The sequence below is a fragment of the Ahaetulla prasina genome, chromosome 2 (assembly GCF_028640845.1).
Source record: "Ahaetulla prasina isolate Xishuangbanna chromosome 2, ASM2864084v1, whole genome shotgun sequence".
NCBI lineage: Eukaryota > Metazoa > Chordata > Lepidosauria > Squamata > Colubridae > Ahaetulla > Ahaetulla prasina.
The window spans coordinates 192732074-192752688 of record NC_080540.1 but is presented as its reverse complement, the minus strand read 5'-3'; the positions used below and the strand labels follow the sequence as shown (position 1 = coordinate 192752688).

General features: G+C 39.0%; 1 protein-coding gene across 2 annotated transcripts in view; it reads right to left on the bottom strand.

Annotated features, from left to right (window-relative positions):
- The window catches only part of HAO2 (hydroxyacid oxidase 2), an 82657-nt gene that overhangs the window by 24814 nt on the left and 37228 nt on the right, over positions 1-20615 (bottom strand). The window contains exons 3-6 of one of the 2 annotated variants that reach the window (XM_058172540.1): positions 16764-16836; positions 11962-12015; positions 10336-10395; positions 6584-6632 (exon numbers count right to left, since the gene is read on the bottom strand). The gene's annotated coding sequence lies outside the window, so the exon portion shown is untranslated. Of the gene's footprint in view, positions 1-6583; positions 6633-10335; positions 10539-11961; positions 12016-16763; positions 16837-20615 lie in introns of those variants that run through there. The other variant, XM_058172541.1, reaches the window with a different exon arrangement.

Below are 20615 nucleotides of genomic sequence, written 5' to 3'. Positions count from 1 at the left end.
AGTGGAGGACTTCTAATGAGTTGCCCACATCTGTCTCCATTGCTCATGAATTGCAGAGCATTATAACGAAAAAGGCAGCTGGAAGTGAAACCTCTTTGCCAAAATTCTCTCTAGAATAAAGAGAGCTCTGGTAATTGCCCACATCTCCTTCAACACAGCTGATTTTTGTGACCAGACAGCAGAAACAAACATTTCTGAAGTCATGTGATCAACTGGAAGTCATGGGTTTCATTGTGTTCTGAGCCGTAAATGCAGCCTTTTGTGGACTCAAGGTTTGACAAAACCACCTTTTAGATAATTTTGGAGCTTATTTTTTAATGCTTATTTAAAATTGGCGATAAAAACTTTCAGAACCGCAAGCCTACAAATTACTGGGTGAATTTCTCTTCAATCCATTTTTTAAAAACTACCTCTTTTCAGCTTTGTAAGGTGTTTTTTTTTTTGGTATATGTGTATATTTTTGCAATATACAGCAAAGGAGTGACTTCAGAGTTGTTTTAAAAAAGTTTAAATGTTTTGTAAAACTGATTTAAAGAAAAATTAGAATAGAACAGAACAGAATAGAATAGAAACTTTAAATGTACACTAATCAGCATACATTAAAGTGAAATGTCATTGCATTCAGCTCTCAAAAGATAATCATTATGCATATACCCACATACACACGAGAAACATCACAGTCTAGTTTGAATGTATACATATACATGGTAAAAAAAAAGAATCCTGCAAATTTACAAGAGGGATAGCATAAGGAACAACTGTTACAAAATCTAGTAGTCTTGATATAAATACCTCCTCCCAGAGGGTAGCAACAGAAACAGACCGTGAAGTGGGTGTGCTTTGCACATATCGCTTATAAACAGTATCCTGAATAATGGGAAATGAGCTTCCTATAATCTTCGCAGCTGTCCTTCCTACTCTCTGTATGGGCCTTCTAACTGAGGTACTGCTACCACTAAATCAAACAGTGATGCAGTTCGTTAAAACTTTCAATCATGTCTCTGTAAAAAGTGGTCAGGACAGAAGGAGAAAGATGTGCTCTCCTAATCTGACGCAGGAAATGCAAATGCTGTTTTGCACACTTCAAAGACTTTGAAACTAATTAGAAATATTCCTCCTCTCTATTTTACATTTCAATGCAAAATAAGATTTTTGAAGGTCAATTGCTAAAGTACATGATGGCTACTTTGAAAGAAACATTTGATTTGTGAGCTGATGAAATCCTTGAGTTTTTAATTCTTTACTGGAATTAAAAGTTGATGCTGAAAATAAACTTTCTTGAAGACAACTAAAATGGACTTTAAGGTGGATTTAAAAAAATACAATTTATAAAAAAGAGATGGCATTACTAAATGTACAAATGGAATTGAATGATCATTTAAAAATCAAAAGGGACATACAAATAATACATCTATAGAGTGAAGTGGACTATCCTTTTAAACTGAAATATTTACTGATGTTATTTCATGGCTATTACAAATGGATTTGGATAAAGATGATAAGAACTTAAAGAAAAGAAACAAGAGATTGGAAGGAAACAGGAGTTAAAATTTTATCTATGGAACTAAGGGATGGTTGGGAGGAGAAGGGAAAAAAATAAAATTGGTCTATTTGACCGTAATTAAATAATGAGTTACTATCTTTGGTGATATTGATGAAGATTCTCAGTCATCCAGATAGAATTATCTGGAAGCTGCTTGGATGGGCAATGAAGTCTGTATTAGGGGCCAGAATAGCTCAGGCTGTAAGGAGCCTGTTATTAGAACACAGTAGCCTGCAATTACTGCAGGTTCAAGCCTGGCCCAAGGTTGACTCAGCCTTCCATCCTTTATAAGGTAGGTAAAATGAGGACCCAGATTGTTGGGGGGGCAATAAGTTGACTTTGTAAATATACAAATAGAATGAGACTATTGCCTTACACAATGTAAGCCGCCCTGAGTCTTCGGAGAAGGGCGGGATATAAATGTAAAAAAAAAAAAAAGTCTCAAATCAACAAGAAAATAAGTCCAGTTGCCATGACTGAACTTCCATCAGATATCTTTGGTTATGTTACCTGGATTTGACAGTTTTCTTTCTTTCTTTCTTTCTTTCTTTCTTTCTTTCTTTCTTTCTTTCTTTCTTTCTTTCTTTCTTTCTTCCTTCCTTCCTTCCTTCCTTCCTTCCTTCCTTCCTTCCTTCCTTCCTTCTTTCTTTCTTTCTTTCTTTCTCTCTCTCTCTCTCTCTCTCTCTCTTTCTCTCTTTCTCCCTTCCTTCCTTCCTTCCTTTTTTTCTTATGTTTGATGATGCTATGGATTAGTTTGTAATATCTACTTCATTATTTTTGGATATCTAAATATTTATTTATTTATTTATTTATTTTGTCACAACATCATACAAAAAGATTATATAGTATATAACCATGTAAACATATATAGGAAGAAGAAAAGAAAAACAATAGGACAGGAACGGTAGGCACGTTTGTGCGCTTATGCACGCCCCTTATGGTCCTCTTAGGAATGGGGTGAGGTCAATAGTAGAAAGTTTTTGGTTAAAGCTTTTAGGATTATGGGAAGAGACCACAGAGTCAGGTAAAGTATTCCAAGCACTGATGATTCTGTTACAGAAGTCATATTTTCTGCAATCTAGATTAAAGCGGTTAACATTAAGTTTAAATCTATTGGTTGCTCTTGTATTATTGCAATTAAAGCTGAAGTAGTCTTTGACAGGAAGGACATTACAATAGATGATTCTATGAGTTAAACTTAGGTCTTGTCTAAGGCGACGGAGTTCCAAGTTTTCTAAGCCTAGGATTTCAAGTCTGGTGGGATAAGGTATTTTGTTGTTTTCAGAGGAATGGAGAACTCTTCTTGTAAAATATTTCTGGACACGTTCAATTGTATTGATGTCAGAGATGTGGTGAGGATTCCAAACAGGTGAGCTGTATTCTAGAATTGGTCTAGCAAATGTTTTATATGCTCTGGTTAGTAGTGTGGTGTTTTGGAAAAGAAGCTACATAAAATTAGGTTTACAACTCTTAGAGCTTTTTGCTATGTAGTTGCAGTGGGCTTTGGCACTTAGATCATTTGACATGAAAACTCCAAGGTCTTTAACGGGATGGGGTCGTCTGTAAGGTAATGTCCATCTAGTATGTACTTAGTTTTGGGTTCTTTTTCCTATATGTAAGACTGAGCATTTGCTGGTTGAAATTTGGAGCTGCCAATTTTAGACCAAGCGGTTAGATGGTCAAGGTCGTTTTGAATGATAGAAGTGTTGTCTGTGGTGTTAAATAGTTTGACATCGTCAGCAAAGAGAACACAATTACTTGAGATATGGTCACAAAGATCATTAATGTATAGTATAAAGAGTGTTGGTCCAAGGGCGCTGCCTTGAGGAACGCCACTCTTGACAGGAACAGGATTTGATAAAGCATTGCCAATTTTGACCACTTGTTGTCTGTTAGACAGAAAAGCAGATATCCATTTGTGGAGGGGTCCTGAGATGCCATAGGATGTTAGTTTAAGGAGAAGTTTATCATGTACTACTGAGTCAAAAGCTTTGCAGAAGTCTATGTAGATTGCATCTATTGATTTGCCTTGATCTAGATTTGAAGTCCATATGTTTTGCAGTGGAGAAGTTGTAAGTTACATGATAACTTCTCCTGAAACCAAATTGTTTGTTGGAGAGTAGGTTGTTAGTTTCTAAGTGTGAGGTAATGGATTGGTTGATGATAGATTCCATGACTTTGCAGGTGACGCAGCAAAGGGAGATCGGTCTGTAGTTTTCGACTAAGCTGGGGTCTCCTTTTTTGAAGATGGGGATGACTGTGGCTAGTGACCAAAGTTTGGGAAGAGAACTGGTAGTGAAAGCTTTATCAAAGATAATACTTAGGGGTTCGGCTATATTAATGGAAAGTTTTTAAGAAATATGCACATAGTCCAACGGGCCCAATAGAAAGCGATGGTTTTAAGTTGTGAAGAGCTTTACCAACGTTGTCTTCTGTGAAATCTATATGAGTTAAATCATCATAGTCATTGCTGGTTCGTTTGTGGAATGTTGGATATGTGTTATCGGAGTTAACAAAAACTGAGCCAAAGAAAATGTTGAAGAGGTTTGCTTTGACTGTTTCGTCATTGCATTCTTTGTTGTTAGAATCTTTTAGTGGTGGGATGGATCTTGAGTCTTTAAGTTTATTGTTGACAAAATTATAAAAGGCTCGATTGGAATTTGTGCGTAGAAGGTTCTCTTCTTGCTTGGTGTGGTAATTTGTGCATTCAGTTTTTATTTGGTTGCATATGTTTCTGTAGCGGTTTTTGAAATTTGTAACATAGCCTTTTTTGTTTCTTTTCAGAGGATTTTTTTGATTGAAGCTTTTTATTGATATGGGTAGTTTGTTTTTCTTGGACATGGTAGTCATTCGTGGTACATATAATTTAATGACTCTATTGATTTCGAGTAGGAAGACTCTATAGAGGTCATCAGCGGTTATGCAGGTTGCAAACAGATTTTGCCAGTTCAGAAATGAAAGATCGTTGTTTATAAGGTCGTAATTGGCTTTTTTGAAGTTGTAGTTGGGAGTTCTGTTGTTATGACGATTTAAGTATGGACGTATATTGAGACGAAAATCAATCATGCAGTGGTCACTGTTTGAAAAAGGTTCTTTAATTTGTAGTCCGTAAATTGAGTTTGGATTGTTGCAGAAGATGAGGTCAAGGCAGTTGTTGAGTCTTGTATTGTTAGTTACAAGTTGTTCAAGACCTAGGTTTGTAACAGCGTTGTATAGTGTAGTATGGATTGGGTCAGTTGAGCATTCATTGGTTGTCCAGTTAATGAGGGGTAGATTTAGGTCACCCAGGAAGATGAGAGGGTATGGGCAAGAGGTAGCCCATGTTAGCATTGAGGTTAGCATATTTGCGTGGGTAATGTCATAGTCGGGGGCTCTGTAGCATAGTAAGAATCGAAGAGTAGTGTCAAGGGATAGGTCGCATGCTATGGTTTCAGGAAGAGAGAGATTATGTGCTACTTGGATATTTTTTAGATTCAGTGACTTTTTGTAAAAGATAGCCACTCCACCACCTCTTCGGTTTTCCCGATCTGATCGATAGACTTGATATTCTTTGTTTGAGATAATGGAGTCAGGAAGGGATGAATTCAGCCATGTTTCACAAACAAAAATGATATCAAATGTGCCACTGTTTAATAAGAGGATAAATTCAGGTAATTTGTTGACTATGCTTCTTGCATTTATCAATTTGCATTTGAGATCTGATATGATTGGTGTTGAAGAGGTAAGGGGCGTGCATACCTAGTTTTGGATGTTAGTAGGTTGGGGGTTGTGTACAATAGATGGTTGTATAGATGGTTGGATGGTAGTTTGGGTGTTTGGATGGATGGTTGTTTGGATGGCTGGTTGGGTGGATTGTTGGGTGGCTGTTTGTATGGCTGGTTGGATGGCTGTTTGTATGGCTGGTTGGATGGCTGATTGGATGGCTGCTTGGATGGCTGGTTGGGTTGTTGGTTGGATGGCTGTTGAATGAATGGCTGGTAAGATGGTTAGTTGAATGGGTGGTAGGGGGATGGGTACTTGATTGAATACAGGGATGGCTGGTTGATTGTTATGGGTGATGGGTGGTTCAGAGGTGACTTTATGATTGTAGGTTTTATTTTTTATGCAATCAGCAGAAATAACAAGTTATTATTTCTGGTGATGTTTAATAGCCCTACAATTTTACTTTATTTTATTTGTAATGTTTAACTGGTATGAGAGCATTGAGGAGGATTTAGATTAAATGAAAAAGAGGATCATATACTTATATTGTTAAGTATTTTTGTTAATTAATAAGGGGAGTTGAAGATATAGAGATTAGTTTGTAGAAAATTGGGTGAGGTGTGGAATAGAGGCATCTGGCTGTATTTCAAGATTTATTTAAATTAATTAATTTTAATTAAATTAATTAGGATTTAATTAAATAATTAATTTAAGGTTGTATTAAAAGTTTCGATATCTTTGGAAGTCTAGGAGATAATTTCAACAAACATAAAGAAAGCTTGGGAAGGATTCCATTGATGAAAATCAATGGAGGGGCCGGATAGCTCAGGCTGGTACAGCCTGTTATTAAGAACACAAAGCCTGCAATTACTGCAGGTTCAAGCCCGGCCCAAGGTTGACTCAGCCTTCCATCCTTTATAAGGTAGGTAAAATGAGGACCCAGATTGTTGGGGGGGCAATAAGTTGACTTTGTAAAAATATACAAATAGAATGAGACTATTGCCTTATACACTGTAAGCCGCCCTGAGTCTTTGGAGAAGGGCGGGATATAAATGTAAACAAAAACAAAAAATCCAAAAGGGAAAATAACCCAAGAAACTTGGGAAAATCCAAAAAATATGATTATAAAAGCCCAGTCCAGTACAAAACCACTAAAAAAGAAAAAGAAAGGAAGATGGAAGCCTAGAAACTACAGTATATCGCAAGGCTACCAACACTCCATGCATTCTGAGCTTCAACAGTAACCATTCACTGTCACATGAAAAGAGTGTGTCAAAACATTATATGTCAGGGTGAAAACACACTGTAGTGCCAAAAACAAAGAGAGAGAGTATCTACCTGAACAATTTAGGCAGAATAGGAAATCACAAGATGCCTGTGCAATATCCTGTGGAGAGAAAGGAAGAAAGAAGGTACAAGACCAATTATGTGGCACATCCTGCCATCCATCAAAAATATTTCAGAACCAGGTAGAATGCAACTTCCGAGGTCTGCCAATGGGCATTGCCCACTGTCCAGAGGCTACCATACAAGGATAAATCATCACTACAAAGATTGTTTGCAGGTGAGAGAAACTTCAAATATAATTTACTGGATTCTCTGCATGGATTGCCACTGCGACTATATGTGATAGGCAGGGAGGAAGATAACCACCAGATTGTGAGAACACGAGCGAGCAGTTAGTCAAGGAAACCCAAACTCATTGGGAGCCTCATACTGCAGTCAACAAGGACATGCATTCCATTTCATAGCTATTGCAACTGTTGGCCAAGCAGGGACAAAAATAGCCAGAAAAATGAATGAAGCCTAGGAAACAGGTCCCTTATCAGTTAAAAGGAGTGCTGATTTACCAATTTATCAAGTTTATCAAGTACTTAGGAGCCAAGCATAGCAGCACAAGGAAACAACAATCAATGACTTAATAACTAACCATCAACACCCTAATTAACAACTAAAAGCTACATGCAATCATGAACTATATATATATATATATGTATATATATATATATATATATATATATATATATATATATATATATATATATATATATATACCGTATATACTCGAATATAAGCCGATCCGAGTATAAGCCGAGGTCCCTAATTTTACCCCAAAAAACTGGGGTAAACTGGGACTCGAGTATAAGCCGAGGAGGAAATGAGGCAGCTACCAGTCAGGAAAGCCTCCTCCTCAGCCGAGAAGGCTGGCGGCTCCCCGCCCGCCTCTCACTGCACCGGCAGGGCTTCCCGTGCTAATGCAAAAGCCCGCCAAGTTTGCACCATCCGGTATAATGTGAAAAAGAAAATATATATATATATATATATATATATATATATATATATATATATATATATATATATATATATTTGTTTTCTGAGGTTTTCACGGGTGTTTGTATGTAGGTCTTTGGTTGTTCGGGTTTTCTCCCGTGTAAAATTGGAAGTGTCTTGGCGACGTTTCGACAAAGTCTCATTCGTCATCTTCAGGCTTCAGCTTCGTGCTTCTGGGAGCAGTATGTGATCGCAGCTGTTCCTTCGTTTTAACTGCTAGTGGGGGTTTGAACTGATTGGGTGGGAGTTTGGCTGTGCTCTGATTGGCTGGGGTTTTTTTTGTACTCTGATTGGCTGGGGGTGTGTCCTGTTTGGGTGGGGGCTTGGTTGTGCTCAGTTTAGTCTGTGTTGCAGAGGGACTTGAGCTGGTGAGCTGCATAGCTGTTGTTTGGCTTTGTGGTCGTGCTACATCTTCATAGTGGGTGTCAGTCTGCTGCATGTATGGATTGGAGGGGTTTGAAATGGCTAATGTTGCAGCTGCGGTCTGGCTTCTGGTCCTTGGTATGTATATATATATATATATATACACAATATATATATATATATATATATATATATACACAATATATATATACCGAATATAAGCCGATCCGAGTATAAGCCGAGGTCCCCAATTTTACCCCAAAAACTGGGGTAAACTGGGACTCGAGTATAAGCCGAGGAGGAAATGAGGCAGCTACCAGTCAGGAAAGCCTCCTCCTCAGCCGAGAAGGCTGGCGGCTCCCCGCCCGCCTCTCACTGCACCGGCAGGGCTTCCCGTGCTAATGCAAAAGCCCGCCAAGTTTGCACCATCCGGTATAATGTGAAAAAAAGAAAATATATATATATATATATATATATATATATATATATATATATATATATATATATATATATATATATATTTGTTTTCTGAGGTATTCACGGTGTTTGTATGTAGGTCTTTTGTTGTACGGGTTTTCTCCCGTGTAAAATTGGAAGTGTCTTGGCGACGTTTCGACAAAGTCTCATTCGTCATCTTCAGGCTTCAGCTTCGTGCTTCTGGGAGCAGTATGTGATCGCAGCTGTTCCTTCGTTTTAACTGCTAGTGGGGGTTTGAACTGATTGGGTGGGAGTTTGGCTGTGCTCTGATTGGCTGGGGTTTCTTTTGTACTCTGATTGGCTGGGGGTGTGTCCTGTTTGGGTGGGGGCTTGGTTGTGCTCAGTTTAGTCTGTGTTGCAGAGGGACTTGAGCTGGTGAGCTGCATAGCTGTTGTTTGGCTTTGTGGTCGTGCTACATCTTCATAGTGGGTGTCAGTCTGCTGCATGTATGGATTGGAGGGGTTTGAAATGGCTAATGTTGCAGCTGCGGTCTGGCTTCTGGTCCTTGGTATGTATATATATATATATATATACACAATATATATATATATATATATATATATATATACACAAACACATAGAAAAGCCTAGTGCACATACTCTAGAGAGAGAGAAATTCCCTGATGATGGGCTCCAGCAAGAGCCACATAGCTGGAAGAATAAACCTTTGGTCCTTGTGACCAATTCAGATTAGATCCTTCAATGTTATGCTGGGACACATATATTTGCTTTCATTTGCAAAATAAGTAGAATCTGCCAGTAATAGTTAAGACTTAATTTTCTGGTTGAGTTCCAGGACCCCACAATCTCAGGAGTTCCACAATCTGAGCCTTTGAAATATCTGGCAGATCATGGAAGGAGAAAAAAATTGCCATGGAAGGGCGCCACAGGTTAAAATGCCCAATGGGCATAAAGCTTTTTCTGAACTTAGTGTCCTCCCTGATTAAGTCACTTTAGCCTGGTTTGTCTAGAAAAATAAATACAGATGCTCCAAAAAACAAAGATCTCAAGGAGGGAAATCTAGCAAGATCTTTTTAGATCTGGTGTCTATCTCCCTTGATGATCCTAAGTGGGTCACAACAACTGCTTCACAATCATTTATAAAATAACTGTTGCTACTACTGGATAACCTTTTTGGATTTTCTGCTGAGACCAGGGCTGAATATTTTTGGGGGTGGGGGATTTGTTTATAGATAAGAGATGGGATAAAGAGATAAATGTTTGTAACTTTAGATAGAATGAATAGTTATTGTATTTTTTATATTTATTGTGATAAAGGTTGGATGTCATTTCTTTATATATTTCTTTTATCTTTATTATACTCTTAACACTTTTTAGCAATAGCAATAGCATTTAGACTTATATACTGCTTCACAGTGCTTTACAGCCCTGTCTAAGCAGTTTATAGAGTCAACATATTGCCCCCAACAATCTGGCTTCTCATTTTATTGACCTCAGCAGGATGGAAGGCTGAGTCAATCTTGAACTGGTAAGAATCAAACCCCTCGCAGTGAGTAGAGTTAGCCTGCAACACTGCATTCTAACCACTGTGCCACCATAACACTTTTATTCCTATATTCTCTTTTCTTTCTTTCAGTTTATTTTCTATTATATTTTACTATAATAATAATTCCTGACGAATTATCTCTTCTTTTATGTACACTGAGAGTATATGCACCAAGACAAATTCCTTGTGTGTCCAACCACACTTGGCCAATAAAGAATTCTATTCTATAATAATAAATTATAATATGGACATATACATATGCATATTAAAATGGAAGTGATCCTTTTCCTTAATTTTAATCAGACAAGTGGAAGACTTGTAAACGCCATTGCACAAGCCAAATTACAAATTGTTCAGCTACGTTCCTTTCCTCCATCATCCATTTTCCTCCCATACCCTTTCAAAAACTTACTTTTAACACCAGAATAGCCGCAGATAAAAGACTTTGCTCCGGCTGAGATTTTAAGAGAATCTGGAATGTATACAAGCACTTTGTAAGAACAGGAGTTCTTTAGTTTAAGGATAAGTGCCAGAAATTTAATAAACTACTACAAGAGATTAAAGCTTAACTTTTGCAATAAACTTTGTACTGTTTACCCTGTTCTGAAAATGTTCTTATCATGCAATGTTAGTTGCATATCCAAGACCCTGGAAGTTTTACAGAAGCATGGATGATGAAATCATTATGCAGTGTGGAAAAATGTGGGCAGTGCTCTTGCATTTTACAATGGGGAAGGCCTGCATATTTTCAGAGCATGTATGATCGGCAGATTTCTTCAGAATCTATTACTCAATCCCAGATATTTAGACTTTTATGAATTAGTTAGCATACATATTTATACCAATTAAATGGTTCCTCATGTCATACATTCTCCCCGCTAGAAGCTTGTTTGTTAAGACAAGAGGGGCTTTTTACAAGCAGTACCGCTAGAGGGAAAATGTCATTATAGGCAAATGAAATCATGTACCTTTCCAAGCAAGAGCAGGCAAGGAAGCAAATAATGCAGTATCTAAATTGCATGTTAACAACTCTTGTTAGATTATTCATCTGCTATTAGTACATGCAGAGAAAATGGCATCAGTTTCATCCCTTAGATTCTGCCAACATTCCCTGGAAACTGAGCATTCCCCTCATCTCCATCCCCACTCCGACCTTGTCTCAGAGCCATGATTTACATTTTATTTATTTGCAAGAACTCTTGTTTCCCAGAAAGGCCAGAAAGTCAATGTTCCATCGCAGGGGCATTGATCATACTTTCTTTCTTAAAATTTCAATAATAATAAGCCAACTGTAGAAGATGGATGAGTTTTAGATGCAGAGGGTCTCCAACCTTGGTCCCTTTAAGACTTGTGGACTTCAACTCCCAGAGTTCCTCAGCCAGCTTTGCTGGCTGAGGGACTCTGGGAGTTGAAGTCCACAAGTCTTAAAGGGACCAAGGTTGGAGACCCCTGTTTTAGATGCAGAGGGTGATTTTAAGAACTTTTTATACAATGGAGAAAACTCTTTGGCATATGGGAATGAGACATGGCTGTATCCACTCCCTTATTTTTTTGTTCAACCTATTTTGTTCAACCTATACATTAACATATATATTGAGGGAACCTGGACTGGAAGAAGATGAATGTGACTTTACAGAGGAAGAAAGATCAATAATCTGGACTATATTGATGACATTACTCTGATAGCTGAAAACAGAAAAGATCTGCAAATACTAGTACAGATAATCCTTGAATTAAAACTATTCATTTAGTCACCATTCAAAGTTACTATGGCACTGCCATAGTAAAGAATACATAATAAAGTAAAGAGAAGATTTATGACCAGTTTTCACCCTTATAATTGCTGCAGCAACCCCATGATCACATGATCTAAATTCGGGCACTTCGCAACTGCCATATATTTATGTGACCACGATATGTATTCTTCCCAGCTGGCTTCTGACAAAGAAAGTCAACGGGGGAAGCCAGATTTATTTAATGACTGCATGATTTACTTAACAACTAGGGCAAAAAGGTCGCAAAATGGAGCAAAACTCACCTAACAGTTGCCTCGCTTAGCAATGGAAAGTTTGGGTTGTAAGTCAAGGACTACCTGTAAGGAAAGCCAAGGAACATAGGGAAAAATGGGAGTAAGGTTAAATGGAAAGAATTCCAAACCATTGACAATAGCCTTATAATTGACAATGAAGTGGTAGATAGCTTCTGCCTTTTAAGACTGTCTAGTCTAGGATCAGTGGCTAAGGCGCTGAGCATGTTGACTGAAAGGTTGGAAGTTCAGCAGTCCGAATCCCTAATGCACTCCTATTACTTGTCCCAGCTTCTGCCAGCCTAGCAGTTTGAAAGCACGTAAAAAAATGCAAGTAGAAAAATAGGGACCACCTTTGGTGGGAACAACTAGCACATATGTGTGAGGGGAACCTTTACCTTTACCTTTAGACTAGAGTTAAGGAACCAGCAGTCAGGAAAAATGCCACAGAGATTAATATTTGATAAAAGGCCTTGGCAAATTATTCAGATGCTGCAATGTGCCTATATCTACAAAGATCAGAACTGTGCAGGCAGTGGTTTTCCTTGTGATACTCTATAGAAACAAAAGTTGGATTTTGAAGAAACAGGTTAGGAAGATTACTGACACTATGGTGGAGACTTCTGAGAATATCTTGGATAGCCAAGAAAATAAAAAGTGGACAATTGAATAAATCCAGAATTCTTATGCAAGGCATAAATGGGCATATTATGTGAAGACCTGCATCCTTTTCTGTGGGATGTTTACTGTTGTTTTATGTTTGTGCTTAACGTCTCCCCTGTGAAGAAAAGGGCTTGTTGTAAGTGACTTGATTGTGGACTTTGGACCCACGGAATGAGCTTGGGGGGGAGGGGAGCCATGGAGTGGGGCTGGGTTACAACAGTGCTTGGTGCCTGAACAGAATTAACTCTAAATAGGTTTCACTTCCAGGTCCTGGGATTCTGATAACTGAAGAAACATTGTACAATACAGAATTGGTCTAAATAGCTTCAGGCCTTTCCATTGTATTGATTGCTAGCAGGTTGAGCAGGGAGAAGAAAGGCTTCCGAATGCTTTCTTGAAATTTTGCTGGCAAAAAGACCCAAGAGATTTGCAACATATTTCAGTTTCCAGAGAAAAAGATAACCAAAAATTGCAAATGCCCAATAGAAAAGTGCTTGTATTTTGTCCCTAGAAGAAACATTACTTTTGCCAGGAAGATATTTTTTTTACAAGAACTCAAAGAGTAGAGGAGAGTGAGGGCTGACTGGCATGTTTTGGAGTTGAACAGACTCAACAATATAAATTTAGGGAATTTATATTGAGTCTCTGATTAAGGATAGGGTGATATATTAAATACAAAAGAGGGGCTGCTGAAATAATATCACCTGACCCTCAATAAAATAGTTGTAAGCAGATCAGTGTAGCCTTGATGTTTCAAAAACAAATTTAGGCTGCTCCTAAATTTGGGCAGTTGTCACAACTGCAGAAATCTATAGATATTTTGGCTAAGTCAGGTGTTAATAAAGTTCCAGGAGGCGTGATAGGTAGTATGTTTATATGGAAAACGTCACATCACAAACTACCCAGGATTTCTTATAAATGCTCCGGCAAATGTGTCTGGTTCCAATACACTGCACAAAAGGCATGCCAAAAAATGATTTGGATTTGTATGTTATTAGAAGAGGAAGGGAAAGTTTGTTAGCTAGTGAGCAAGCATAACCATGGGGAAGGGTGATTGGGGCCCATTGGGTATGTTTATGGGTATGGGTGCTGTTATCTGGACTAGCCCTCTGTTCTTGTTTGTTATTCTCTCTGTTGTTCCTTTGTTCTTAAATTCTATACTTTGTATTTTGTTATTGTTCACTGTCCAATAGTCAGTTTGGAGTTGGGTGGTGCCTAAATTGAGTTTTACTGACCAAAACAGAGATGGAGAAGAACCTTCAGCCTCGAGGCTAAATCCAGCCCCCACCCTCACCTTGCCTTGAAATTCTAGGTTTTGAATACGCTAAGAACTCCCAATTCTTTCCTTGCAAAGCACTGCTCCAATCTCTGGGATCGGTGCTTCCCAAGAGCTTTGCTCACTCCCTTATTTTCTCCTAAATCAGAGCCAGGTGCAATCTGCTACTTCATCTACACAAGATGATTTTGTACTTAGGAAGGACAAGGCAATGGTTCAGCAATTATGGTGTTTGTCAGGACATTCTGGTTGAACAGGTTTGCCAGCCTGTTCTTTTAACATAACATAATAACAGAGTTGGAAGGGACCTTGGAGGTCTTCTAGTCCAACCCGCTGCCGAGGCAGGAAACCCTACACCATTTCAGACAAATGGCTATCCAACATTTTCTTAAAAATTTCCAGCGTTGGTGCTGTCGTGTCCCACTCCTCCGCTGACGGCCGGGTCAGGGAAATCCGAATCAGGTGTGCCTCTGCAGCTCTGCCAAAGTCCTAGCAAAGTCCTCAGGGCAGGCAGGAGACCAGAAAGTGACTTCAGCAAGATATGTTTAGACTTTGCCTGACTCAGAGAATGCCAGAAAGCAGATCCTTTATATAGGCCATGGGGTGTGGCTCCATGACTCAGCACTTATCCAGGCCTGCCCCTCCCTTCCTTCTGTTGCCTCCGCCTATCAAGTCTTCTGACGCGGGGTCACTCCAGTCGGCAGCTGTTGGCAATTGACCTCCCTCAGGCTCACATGCTGTGGAGGAGGGGGAGGGGTCTAGTTACTCCGTTTGCCTGGGCATGGAGCCAGAGCTGGGGGCTGGAGGTATTTCTTCTTCTTCTTCAGCCTGTCTGGGCATGGAGCCAGGGCTGGGGCCGGGAGGCATACTAGACCATTCCTCCGTGTTCGGAAGCAGATAAGAAGACCCCGGCTGAGGTGAGATTGGACGAGACACAACAGGTGCATTCACAACTTCTGCAGGCAAGTTGTTCCACTTATTGATTGTTCTAACTGTCAGGAACTTTCTCCTTAGTTCTAAGTTGCTTCTCTCCTTGATTAGTTTCCACCCATTGCTTCTTGTTCTACCCTCAGGTGCTTAGGAGAATAGTTTGACTCCCTCTTCTTTGTGGCAATCACTGAGACATTGGAACACTGCTATCATGTCTCCCCTAGTCCTTCTTTTCATTAAACTAGACATACTGAGTTCCTGCAACTGTTCTTCATATGTTTTAGCCTCCAGTCCCCTAATCATCTTTGTTGCTCTTCTCTGCACTCTTTCTAGAGTCTCAACATCTTTTTTACATCGTGGCGACCAAAATTGAATGCAATATTCCAAGTGTGGCCTTACCAAGGCATTATAAAGTGGTATTAACCCTTCACGTGATCTTGATTCTATCCCTCTGTTTATTCTTATAGGTGAGTCTATTGCTGAGAGACACCAATAGAAGGAAAACAGTTTGTTTCTCCAGTCACTGAAGTTATTTTTCACCCCCGTAACCAGTACATCCTCACTGCAATCTTGTGAGACACTGTTATCTTTTCTCGACCTACTATTTAAGGAGGGAACAAATCTTAATAATCGAGCCAATTAACAGCATATAATTTGCCACTCAAGGGCAGAGATTGAAGATCTGAGATAGAATAGAATAGAGCTGGAATAGTCCAGCCCCTTGCTCTGGCAGGAGACCCTGCACCATTTCAGAGAAATGGCTATCCCCCTGTTCTTCTTAAAAACCTCCAGTGATGAAGCGGCCATAATTTCTGTTAGGAAGTTTCTCCTTAATTCCAGGTTGCTTCTCTCTTTGATTATCTAGAAGTCTCCAATTTTGGTCTGCACGAGCACAGAATATCTCCTGTTGGTTTGAGCTCTGAGCTTGGCAATTTGGTTGCAAATGTTTCGTCACCATTCAAGGAGACATCATCAGGTGACAAAACGTTTGAAACCAGATTGCCAAGCTTGGAGCTCAAACCGACAGCCTAACTACCAACCTGAGCTACTAAAAAAGACGTTGAGACTCTAGAAAGAGTGCAGAGAAAAGCAACAAAGATGATTAGGGGACTGGAGGCTAAAACATATGAAGAATGGTTGCAGGAACTCAGTATGTCTAGTTTAATGAAAAGAAGGACTAGGAGGGACGTGATAGCAGTATTCCAATAGCTCAGGGGCTGCCACAAAGAAGAGGGAGTCAAGCTATTCTCCAAAGCACCTGAGGGTAGAACAAGAAGCAATGGGTGGAAACTAATCAAGGAGAGACGCAATTTAAAACTAAGGAGAAATTTCCTGACAGTTAGAACAATCAATAAGTGGAACAACTTGCCTGCAGAAGTTGTGAATGCTCCAACACTGGAAATTTTTAAGAAGAGAGTGGACAACCACTTGTCTGAAGTGAAGTAGGGTTTCCTGCCTGGGCAGAGGGTTGGACTAGAAGACTTCCAAGGTCCCATCCAACTCTGTTATTACTATTATATTAATATTCAAACACATGTCAACAGAATATCTCCTCTGTAGCCAAAGAACTACATGTTTATCCTGTTTTGTATTGTTGTTTATTCTTGCCCTTGTTTAGACCCACAGAAACATTTGAGAGTGTTGAAATTTCCATATTATTGAAGATATTTCAGGAATAAATGAGCCACTAGGTGTCACCATAACTCCACAGATCTGTTTTGGTAGCCCACTATTATGTTGGTTGTTGGGAGACAGGATTACCCATTTGTGTAAGTAAATCCCCTAAACAGGGGATTTACTTAGCTTTCCTCACTCTATTGTTGCATTTGATTATATGTCCTTTCCCCCATCTTCTAAGAATATTTGTGTTGAATCACATCTCATCACAATGTTTCCTCTGCAGCTCATATTTCTTTCTTTGGTTTCCTTTCCCATGGAACCTTACCATTATTCTGGTAATATTTCTGTTTTAGGGTCTCTCTTGAACATTCTTTCTTTCAGAATGTTTGGCAGATTCCCTGTAAGCACAAAGATAAATTTCATGAGATTACAAATGTTAAATGACCAAAAAAAACCAAAACAAAAACAAACCTCCCCACACACACAAAGTGGTAAATAAAATGACAAGCCCAATATGCAGTTATGTAATATATAAATGAAAATAAAAGCTTCAAAAAATATATCATTGTGGGCCAAAATGTTTGGTAGAATTAGATTGTTTGAAAGTCTTTATCTTATCGTTTAAGGGTCAAACTCGATTTCATTGAGGGCCGCATCAGGGTTATGTTTGACCCTGGAGGGCCGGAGTGGGCTTGGTCAGCTTGACTTCACTTGTGTCAGGGGCGCCTATAGTGACCCATGTGTTCTGCCAGAGAAAATGGGCTCCCAATCTCCGTTTTCGGCTGGGACGGCCTCCTTCAACCCTCTGCCAGTGAAAATGGCAGATGGCACGTGGCACGCTGCCCTCCCGAGCTCTGTTTTTGCTGGAAGAGAGTTGTAGGATGCTGTCCCAATCAAAAGCAGAGATTGGGAGCCCATTTTTGTTGTTAGAGGCACCACGGGCCAGTCCTTTGCTGTTTCTAGGGTGGCCCCGCAGGCCAGATCTAAGCACCCATGGGCTGGATCTGGCCTGCGGGCCTTGAGTTTGACATCCCTGGTCTAAAGTTTCTGCTTCACATGTCTACTAAGAGCATGTATTGTTTCCTGCAAATCAGGGTTTGCTATTCTATGCAGTTCAACAGTCCCCTTACTGGTATTTCATATTTGAATTAAAAACTTTCTTGTATGTGCAATGAATACAAAATGAACATTTCTGTTGCATTAATCTCATTTTAAAACTAAATGAAATTAATTTTACTATTTTAGACTAATATTCTTAGAATAAAAGGTTTTCAGCATATTCATTTCCATGGATATTAGTTATTTCTTTTTGTTGGATTTATTTTTTCAGCAAGTTATAGTATTCATTTCCATATGCCAATTATGAATGGTAAGCTGTTCCTGAATAGCTAACATACAGAGATATGCAATCTTTCCTGCATTAAGATTTCAAGTACATATTGTGCATTGTATACAGACATTGGAACTATGAATAATGCCACATCTCTGCACTATATATATACTGTCCCAATGTGCAATTCATGGCAGTACAATAATGTCCTGGCATGCCACTCTTTCTTCTTGATCGCACAAGTTTTATCTCATCTGGTACCCACCCCATAAATTGTCATTTAGGGTGGAAGAATAAAAGCACCCTCCTTCGTTCCCTCCCCTACTCTCCTTTAATTGGATGTTATCTGACCATAATATAAAGTGCTGTTTCTCAAACTTGGTAACTTTAAGATGTATAGATTTCAGCTCTCAGAATTCTGGGAGTTGAAGTCCACACATCTTAAGGTTGCCATTTTCAAGAAACACTGTGATAAAGTATATAATGCAATGAGCAAAATGAAAAAGAAAGAAAGAAAATGTTGTGCCAGTACATGTTTGTGTCAAAGCTAAGTGTTGGGTAAGGAGAGAAACAGAACTGATGCCCTCTCTCTCCCAAGATGTCCACCCTAGCATCATGCAGGCCAGTGGTGGGTTTCAAATTTTTTTACTACCGGTTCTGTGGGTGTGGCTTGGTGGGCATGGCAGAGAAAGGATACTGTAAAATCTCCATTCCCTTTCCAAACCAGGGGAAGGTTACTGCAAAATCCCCATTTCCTCCCAATCAGCTGGAATTTGGGAGGCAAAGAATAAATGGGGACAGGGCCAGTCAGAATTTTTATTACTGGTTCTCCGAAGTACTCAAAATTTCCGCTACTGGTTCTCCAGAACTGGTCAGAACCTGCTGAAACCCACCTCTGTTGCAGGCTCTTTCAGCTACTGTTGAGGAAATAGACTACTCTTACAGACAAGTTTTAAACCACCACTATTATACCTGATCATTTTATACCAATACCATACCACTCCTTATGTTGGGAACCTACCTATCTGATCATTTTAATTTAATAGAAGCCAGAAAGAATATACAGTGCTTGCTCTTATTCTGAACTAATTAAAAGCTTTTGAGGATCAGATTACACATACTGTGTGAAATTCTGGAACAGAAAGTCAAATCTTTCATATTTTGTTTATTCACATTTACCATAACCTAATGGGTGCTCAACAATTTTTGTTCAGTATGAGGCTTACAGACCCAACAATAAAATGTAATTTTAATAGTACCCATGGTTTCTGAAACAGAGCACAGGAGTTTCCTACAACTGTTCTCTTTCCTTAGTTCTGTTGCGGGAACATAAAAGTCAGCAGAACAATAATTGTTTGTTCTGAATATTTTGTATTCTGAATAATTTGTATTCTGAATATGGACATTACCTACTCCTGTTCTTTTATTGATTTTTCCTTTAGATTATTCCCTGCCTTCACAAATCTCCAATCTATTTTTAATCCTTCTTCCTCCACACCAGTACCTAAGTCAAGTGATATCATGACCTTTAGAAAATCAATATTTTTATTTCCCCTAAAATGTCTCTTGGTGGTCCATCACTCTGAAAGAGTACTGATGCCCACATCTCTCCACATGTGCAGATACCATAGCATAGATTCAGAAAGACACCTTGCAAGCAAAAAACAAGGTTTCTATAAGAATAAGGAATGTTCAGACCCTCATAACCTGCAGTCAGGTTACCTCATACCAAAATAAGAGTCCTGGCACAAAAACATTGAGCTGGTAAACCTCTGTGGTTTATTTGGCTTCAGGACTTCTTTTATAGCCTGAGGCCCATTCATAGAACATGGCTCTCATTTGAGGCCACACTGAAATAATAGGTCCATTACCTTTCCTTTAATCTCAGGGGCAGGAAAAGTGAAAGCCAAATGAAGCAGGCTTTTAACTGGTTTGCCAACGAGACAAATAAGGCCTGAGAGAAGCTGGCTGATTTGAAGCCATCACTTCAACATGTAGGTAGTGTTGTTTGATACAGCAGTAATGAGGAAAGGTATAACCACTGTGATCTGTTCCTCATGCTGCCCAATCTGCATAAAGGTGGTCAGAATAGGGTAAGTTTATAGCTATTTGTGTCTGAATAGACTAAGTGAATGAAACATCCAAATGTGTAAGGATGTGCCCTTGTTTAATTTTGCTTGAATGCTGTCTGGATAGTTTTACTAAAAAAAACCCAAAACGCTATAGGTTTAAATAAGGAAAAAAAATTCCTCCAAAGTTTCTTCGTTGGATATTTTTTTTTTCCTTTTAGCAGAGAATAAGTACCTGTACATAAAATTATTTTGTCCCTAGGAAGAAAATTCCTTTTGATTTTACATGGAAGTTTCTTTTAAGAACTACTGAGGCCTTTCTTACATTCAGGCTGATGGCTCCATAGCTAGAGTTATGTTTCTCTTTTATCTATCATATCTACCTATCTCCTATCTAACTGTCTCCTATTCTCTTTTTCACTTCTATCATTCATCTATCTATCTATCTATCTATCTATCTATCTATCTATCTATCTATCTATCTATCTATCTATCTATCTATCTATCTATCTATCTATCTATCTCATGCCAGAATAAACTTTTCAACCAGGCTTCATTTATTTTCTTCTTGCATTTCGGAAAATTGTCCCACAATCCAGACCCCTCCCTTTTCCTCCCCCTGGCTCCAATATGATCTGAAAGAAATATGCAGGTTGCATTCAGCCAAGTTTTCATCTGGGGTCTTGTGTATTAATGACATGCAGCCAGGGGTGGGGAGGAAGGTTAAAAACTCCCTCTGTTGCACCTCCAAATTAATCATGTTTACATCTGGCTTGAG